We start from the raw sequence: 8975 nt of genomic DNA, 5'->3' as shown, positions 1-8975 counted from the left end.
TAATTATTTAAAAATTAATGAATATGAAGTTCTTCATAAATTTTTTTTTTTTTTTTTTTTTTTTTTTTTTTACTATTTTCTTCATTCCATTTCTTGGGTTTTATTTGCTGTTCTTTAATTTCTTAACATGGACCATTGGAGCACTGATTTTTAGCCTTTCTTATTCTAACATATGCATTTAATGATATATATGTCCCTCCTAGCATGGCATTAGCTGTATCTGACAAGGTTTTTTAGTGTCATATATTTTCATAGTCATTCAATTCAGTATCTTTTCTAATTTCTATTGTGATATTTTTTGACCATTGAGTTATTTAGAAGAACATTGTTTAATTTCTAAGCACATAAGGATTTCCTAGTTATCTTTTCTTAATGATTTATAGGTAATTCTACTCTGGTCAGAGAATAGACTCTGCATAATTTCAGTCTTTTCAAATTTGTTGATATTTGCTTTAAAGCCTGGATATGTTTATGTTTAATTTGGGTGAATGTTCTGTGCTGTGCAACGTCTGCAGTCTTTGTGTGCAGTATTCTTCATTTGTGTGTGTTTGTGTGCATGTACGTGTCTGATCAAGCTTGCTAATCATATTGTTCAAATCTTTTAGACGATCCCTGATTTTTTTCATCTTCTTGCACTTACCGAGAGGTGTGTTAAAACTTCCCACTATGATTGTGAAGTTCTCCCTTTTCCCTTATAGTTCTGTTAATTTTTGCTTCATGTATTTTTGAGGTTAATTTATTTGATAAATATAAATTTAGAATTTTTACATCATCCTGAACAACAAACTTTTTTATTATTATGAAACTTTCACTATTTATTTTTAGTAAACTCCTGGCCTTAAAGTCTAATTTTCTTGGCAATTGTAAACATACACCCCCCTACAGTTAGTGCTTATATACAATATTTCTTCCATTCCTTTATTCTCAAATTATATGAAGCCTTATATTTAAAATGTGTTTCTTGTAAGCAGCATATCACTTTTTTAATCTATTGTAAAATCCTTTCTTTTAATGGTGGTATATAGACTATTTAACATTTAATGTAATGACCTCTTAACTAACATTTAATATAGGTTCCTTCTGACCCATTTTCTGTTTTCCTAATTGTCTCTTCAATTATGTCTAATCTGTAAAATATATATCACTTGAATCCTTAGTTTAAGTTATTGTGTGTTTCAGCATTGAATTTTCATTTGATTCTGTTTTATAGTTTTCTTTGCTAACTTCCTCTGTTTTGTCCTCTAACATCTTTAAAATATATGCAATTAATATGTTCAAGCCCAAGCCTAATAACTCCAATATCTGGATCTTTTGTAGCTCTGTATCTCTTATTGATTGGTTGATTGGATTTGGGGGCATTTAATCTTATCTCTTAGTATGCCACATGATATTTCATACCTGACGCTGAGTATAAAAATTACACAGAAAATTTGAGGCTCTGAATAGTGTTGTTATGCTCCAGAGATGATTTATTTTGTTTCTGGGAGGTAGGTAGGGTGGGGAAAGGCCTCTTCAGTCTAGTTAGAGATTCAGCCAAGGGAAACAGGGTTACTAACTTTGTGAGTGCAGATCTATTGCTAGTTGCCTCTCAACCTGTGATATAGTTCTTCAGGGTCCCAACTGAAAGTCTGGATGTCTTCTGGGCCCCTTTTCTTTGTATAACTTAAATCTAATTTTGTCCCCCAAGACTTATAAGACAGTATGAAGTTTGGTTCAACTACTCGGCCTCTTTTTTTTTTCTTTTTTTTTTTTTTTTGAGACAGAGTCTCACTTTGTTGCCTGGGCTAGAGTTCCGTGGCATCGGCCTAGCTCACAGCAACCTCAAACTCCTGGGCTCAAGCGATTCTTCTGCCTCAGCCTCCCGAGTAGCTGGGACTACAGGCATGTGCCACCATGCCCGGCTAATTTTTTCTATATATATATATTTTTTTAGTTGTCCAGATCATTTCTTTCTATTTTTTACTAGAGACGGGGGTCTCGCTCTTGCTCAGGCTGGTCTTGAACTCCTGACCTTGAGCGATCCACCCGCCTAGGCCTCCCAGAGTCCTAGGATTACAGGCATGAGGCACCGCGCCCGGCCTACTCGGCCTCTTAATAGCAGCTTGAGAATGGAAAGTTGTCTCCTGGGAACAAGTAGCCCTGCATATGGGTCTCAGGTCTCTGTACTTCCAGTCTCCCCAGGATCTTATCCTCTCACATCCTCACTGCCTTAGTAGCTCACTGAGGCCTTCAAGTAAAATTTTCTGCGTGTATTTTGCTCAGCATTTCTAGTTTTTCTCAGTGCAAGCATTGGTCTACAGCCAGTGAATCTACTTTACTCTTACTCTCATCAAATCATTTTATTCACACTCTGCAAATTTTGAATTTGAGGCTAAGTGATCAAGATCACAAAGAAAGAAACCCAACTCCACCACTTTCTCTCCTCAGTCTAATCCTAAGACATAAGAAAGATAAGCCTCTTTCTACTCAGGCCTCTATTTCATGTCTCGCTCTAGGGTAATTGTCAGGGAAATCTTGATAAGAAAGTATTAATTCTTAAGGGGAAGCTCTTCCTAAGGGATAACTGCGTTTTACTAATAGAGCTGTTCTGAAGGCTAGCAGCCTTTGACAGAAATACCTGTTATATTTTGGAAGAATAGAGGTGGAAAGCTTGCTGTTGCTTGTGTGGTTCTCAGTCATACCATAGAGGCATCTATCTACACGCACAGCCAACTTGTCTTTGAATCTCCCCTCTTCATCTGAAGCTTTGGCTTTTTCCAATGCACTTAGAGCAAGTTGTTTCCTCATATGAAAAGGGACTTGCATGCCTGAACCTCTGCAATGAGCTGAAGAATTTAACCATATCATTCAATCCTGCCCAGTCCTGCCCACAAGCTGGGCACATCCAAAAAGCCCTTTAAGAAAGTAATATCCTGTTTTACCTAATAATGGTCAAGAGGCAAAGGAGGTAAATATCCTCCTTTGTAGCAAAGAGAAAAAACTCCATGAAGATAGGGTATTTAAAAAATAAAATGGAGCTGTTTATTAGCTGTTTGACCTGGAGAAATCCATTTAACTTCTCTCAGCCTTGATTTCTTCTATGACAAAATGGGTATGACCATCAAGCTGTCATAAGGTTGTTGGATGGTTTATATGCAATAATGCTGTGAGTAGTGATTGAGTGATTTTTCAGATTTTACAAAGAGTTTGAAATAAAGTAATTATTTAAAAATTAATGAATATGAAGTTCTTTCTAAAGGGAAAAGCACTGTTGAAAACTTAGCTGCTGCTGCTGTTTGGTGGTAGATTTTAGTCCCTTTTTGATTCAGATCAAGAGCTCATGCCCTAACTTGACTGGAATGGTCCTTCCCATTGCTCCTATGTCTGTTTTTGTTAAACAGTAGACCCCAATCAACTGAGGTATAGGAAATCAATGATGGAAATCTCTTTCCCAGATATAGAATATGAGGCCCCAAGGGGCGAGGGATGTGTCCAAGACTGCTAGCCCTGTGGGTCTTCTGCCTCCGAGATTATGAGGGAGGATGTCACGGAGTGTGTCCTGATTCCTAGATAGCCAGATGGGCTTTTCTGTGATCCCGCATTCTGGCTCCCCTTCTACATGGAGTCATGTTCTGGTCTTCAGTGACTCCCTCCTCCTTTCTATCACTTTCTGCCATTATGCCTTTCCTTTCTGTTTTCTGAGACAGCATCAATGGCTGTGGACGACCAACGACTTTTTGATAAATGTGATTTTTGACGCTGGAAATCTAAGGCGCTTTCATATTTGGGAGACTGATCTGGTGGCTGATATAAATAATAATCATGCCTTATGTTAGTATGGGAATTTACTCTTCAGTCTGTGTTTACTTACATCACAGACCTGCATCACAGATAGGCCTGCAACAGTAACAATAACTGCTGTTCATCAAGTGTATTTGGTTTGCAAAACGTCTTCACTTTAATGTCTTATCATTTAATTTTTATACTAATCCTTTTTGAAGGGCAGGATATCATTACCCATTTTAAAAAATGGCAATTGATGCTCAGAAGACAAAGAATTTGCTCAAGATTATAAAGCCAATAAATGATGTAGCCATATTTTCAACCCAGTTTGTTTATTAGACAATACCATAGTCTTTTCACAATACCTTAATGTCTCTCTCAAGTGTGTTTTCTAACAAATACAGGAAGATTGTGCTGTGGCTGTGAAGTTATAGCAAGTATAATAGGGTGGTTGAGTCAGGAGTAGATTTTTAATCTTCTACACCTCATCCCAACTCTCTATTGACCATATGATTTTATCTCAATTAGTATCTCAGCTTTTGGAAATGGGTGACCCTTTGTGAACCTCCTCATTTCAGGAAGTCCTCCATTTGAGATGCTGGAGGTGGAGAGGCCATGCAGTAAACTCAACAATCCAAAATTGTGGTATCTGAAGAGTTACCATTTCTACTGTATATGAATTCCCATCAAATTTACTTAATGTCCATATCACATTATGTACAATTTAATTTCCAATTCAGAAAAAGAAGTCTAGATCTCTTTGTGGCTTGTTGCCAATGTCACCATTATTCTTGAGCCAACAGCATAAGAAGTTCAGATATTTGAGTTACTAGAATATTAAATAAGAGATTTTGGACAACTTCAATTTCTTTTTCTGCTCTGTGCTTCTTGTGGCTAAGCCAAAACACTCATGTTAAGGCAGTTTCTGGGGCTTAGAAGGCTTTAGCTGTGCTTCTCCTTTATTGAATTAGTTCTTCATTGAGAGAAAAGTAGGGGGAGGAGAGAGAGAGAATATCTAGGAGCCAGCCTATCACGGATTGTAGTGATGTTTTGAATGGCTCATTCCATGTATTTAAAAGCCCATAAGCCCCTGCTAAAGTAGACCATGTGTCCAGGGCTTCAGCCTTGATGCTGGCTCACGCCCATCTTGGAAGCTGACATGGTTAACTTCATGATGACCTCATCGCGGACCCATCCACCCCAGTTCTCCTTCCAGGTACCACATTAACTGTGCCAAGACTGGAGGACACAGGGACTTGGCCCACATTTCTTTCCTTGATAGTCCTTTCTTGCAGAATTGCCTCCAGAGCCTCTCATCTGGCGTCCCTACAGGAGATACACCTGGGATGGATGAGGAAGGTAACGGGCCGAGGATCCAAAGAGAGAATGACTGACAAGCTGTGCATCAGAACTTCTAGCATGTGTCTGATGGTGAAAGCTCAAATAACCTGATATCTGTGAGCAAAGAAACCACCTTCAGAATGCTAAATCCTGGCAAGATCAGGCTCTGCCAGTGAGGCAGAGAGAAAGAACTGGGAAGGATCTGAGAAAGGGGTTAATTAGGGTGAGGGGAAGTTCTACTCTGTTATCAAATTGACTCATGTGTATCCTTTTACGTTTCTCCTTTGAGTCAGTGTCGTTCCAGTTGCTGGGAAGTGGACTGAAACCTTGGCGTGAGATGGGGGAATTGCCCTGCCAGTAACACACACACACACACACACACACACACACACTCACTCCACACTGGCATGTCACGCCTTTCCTCAAGATCTGAGGAATCCCTTAACTAGTTCCTTTCATCATCCATGAAAACCCGAAAGTAAAAATATGAAGGAGTTGAAAAAAAAAAAAAGTTATAGCCTCCAAGCCAAAGTTGCATTATTTTCTCCAAACCCCATGATGTCATGGACTTACCTCACCTTTAGTGCAGCCAAGCGAATAATGTGTACTGAGCTTTCTATCATGTACCATTATAATTAGCTCTGTCAGGTCTTAGCCCTGCAACCCTCATGCAGATAATATGATAATATGTCTTCATAACCAAGTGACCTTACATGCACAATATTTCTCCCCTTATGAAGATTGCATGTCAATAAAGTAATTGAGTCTCAGAGGCTGCAGCGAGGGGAGATTTAGATGATTGGACGTGGAGAGCAGTGATGTATGACCGTTATTATTCCTCTTGTCAGGGAGGCGCGTACAAGCGAGGATGGCCAGAAGATGACAGGGATGACGGGTTGCGTTTCATTAAAAAAAATATTGCTGTTAATCACCACTCTATTCTTTTCAAAGTCACTGAGGAAAGAAACTCTTTTTTCATTTTAGCTACAATGAACATCCAAAATGGGAGAACACCATAAGATTTCCAGCCTCAGCCACCTCTCACGGTGTCTTCTGTTGCAAAGAGGCTAAATTCAGATTTTGATTAATAGGTCAGCAACGGGGGCATGGGCAGGGGCCACCCGACTCCCCACCTTTAGGGCTCCTCGGGTTTGCACACCCAGCAAAGACGCCTGCAGAGATGGAAGTACACTTCCTCTCCTCTCTGCCTGGAGAGAAGTGTGCTCGTGAGCTCTATAAAAAGAAAGCAAATGTGAGAGAACCAAATCCGAGACAACTATTTTTACTTGAATTAATTTGTTTGGACAGTTTTAACACTTGGAACATTTATATTTCCATACTTTATAAAAGCAAACATGCTGTTTCGCTAGCTGTAAATTTATCTTATGATATCATAACAGCTGGAAACTTCGTAGCCTGGTAGGATTTTGTTTCATATTTAAACAGCTTGAGAAATATGTCAGAAACAAGGTATATTTTTCCCCTATCTCTGTGTGTTTTCTCCTCTTGTATTAGGCTACCCAAGGAGTGTTGGCAGTGTCACTGGGAAGATACCAAGGCTCTAGGATTTTTATTAGCCTGGTACTGTTAATTGCTTCCCCCTTGCAAACACCCTTCCTATAAAAGCTGAGAACACAGTGAAGCCCCTTCCAGGGGGGGTTGGAGAATCTTTTCAAGGGGAAAGATGGCTAACAGTAAAAGCATCTCTTGTTGGCAGAGGGGCTTCTGAAGTCTTTAAATCTTCGTTCATAAGTAATTGACTAAGATCTAACAGCCTTGAAGGAAAGAAGCTGATGGTATCACTTTTTAGTCGTAGTATTAGCCCTATGATTTATGGTGTAAAATTAGCCACTGCGTCCTCTCATTACGGGTGCTGAGTGATTTCTCCAGGCACGCAGGAGACTGTAGCATGGAAGTGAGAGCTGGGTTTGGGTCTTCTCCAGCTCTAGTATTTCCTCCTAGGGAGCCACAGTGAATGCTTTTGGGGGTGGAGCTGTTGTTTTCCTTCCATTTTCTCTACTTTGTAGAAGAAAAAGACTAAACATAAAATAAATAACTTGAAGGAGCTTGCAAGTTCAGAGGAAATGTTACCCCAAGGGGGACCCATGGGTGGCAGTATAGAACATAGAGTTTCAGATGGGGTAAGTGATTTCAACCTCCTGATTGTCCCACAACCCCTCACCTCTCTATAAATTCAAGGCCAAAGATGTCTGATGTGTTTTCCATTGAGTAGTATCTGGAGTAGAGATTATATCCACTTCCCCATATGGATAGGTTTATTCCTAATGAATTCAAAACCACCTGATATATTTCAGGGGTGCTAGGAAGACTCTGATGATTCCAACAGTTCATCACCCGTATTCATATGCTGACACTGAAATTTTACAAGTGGAGCTTTATCTCTTTAGTTCAAGACTTTGGTTTCTGGTAAAAAAAAAAAAAAAAAAAAAAAAAAAAAATACAAGTCTCCCTGGGAGGAGGAAGCAGATTAACCTGTTATCAGTTATTTACATCTGGGTGAGAAGAAAAGGATCTAAATATTTTCTGAATACTTTAAGAAGAGAACAAACAAGATAATAACCAGGTGCCTTGGGGAGAGCGTTTACGAGTTTAAGGTGGGGTGACGCAGAGAGGGGCATACAGCAAAAGGGCCTGTAACTAGAGCTTTATGCCATTGAGAAACAGCTTTACTGACTGCACAGTTTGTTTGATCCCTGCCAGAGCTCGGTTCTCTCCTCTCATTAGCCTCTTCCCTGGATGGCAAAATTATTAAACACAGGCTTCGGAGTCAGACTGCATCAGTTCAAACTGCAGCTCTCTCACTTCCCAACTCCGGGACTTGAGAAAGGACTTAACCTCCTGCATGTAGCTCAGTTCTCTCAGTTTTTAAAAGGAGGGAGCACAATCATGCCTTCCTCTAGGGCTGTTGCAAATGTAACATACTCAGTATAGCATATAATGAGAGTATAATAAGTGTTCCTATTATTATTCTTATTACCATCCCTGGTTGATGATTGGTGCTACCGCCCCTGTGTTTGTGGTTGTCTTTGGTGATGGTGGTGGTGGTGGTGATTGAAAGACATAATAGATACTAAATATATCAAATATATTAGGAGATATTCCTGGGGCTTAATTTCCTTTTGTAAAACTTGAGTCCAGACTGATTGTTTGCACACTTCCTCTCCTTTCTTCTATATTTTAGTTCTAATATGTATAAAAATAAAAGCTCAGCTCTCCAAACTGTAGAGTGTGGGCCTGGGCCCCTGCTGGCATGCTCCTTCCTCCTGGCCTATTCTGTCTTCCCGTAGATTTCCATGGAGCCCCAGGCTCTAGGGCCATTGATGACAAAAAGAAAACATAAAAATGGTAGAAAGAAGGTAATTCCAACAGGGCACAAATCCCCATACCCTCTCCCCAAGTTCCCTGTCTCCCGGACCATACCCACAACAACATTTGGGCTAGAAGGGAACTTAGAAATCATCTGGCCCCATGGTTTTCACACTGAGCTATCTGAGACTCTAGTGTTGCAAAGAGATGTGTCAGAGGTCTAAGGGGAGCAAGTGGGTGACCCAGCAGGGTAGAGCTACCAGGGCCCTCCAAATCTGGCTTCTGAGTCCATTTTTACCTATTTTATACACTGGGATCTAATGGAAAATATCATTTAACTAAAAGATTTTCATGGCTAATATAACAACACCAAAAGGCTGAAACATCAGCGGTCTGGTCCATCTCATTCATTTTACAGATGAGGCCCAGGGCAGGCTTATCATGTCACTGCTAGTTGATCACAGACCCTAGCCTTGAAATTGCTCTTTGGAATCCCTGCTGTTTCCACTATTGGGCCTGCACAGTGGCTCCAGGCGCTGAGGCCT

This window comes from Propithecus coquereli, unplaced genomic scaffold (assembly GCF_000956105.1).
Source record: "Propithecus coquereli isolate 6110/MARCELLA unplaced genomic scaffold, Pcoq_1.0 Scaffold80, whole genome shotgun sequence".
In the NCBI taxonomy this organism is placed as follows: Eukaryota; Metazoa; Chordata; class Mammalia; order Primates; family Indriidae; genus Propithecus; species Propithecus coquereli.
The sequence above is the reverse complement of the archived record's forward strand: the minus strand, read 5'-3'. Positions refer to the sequence as shown.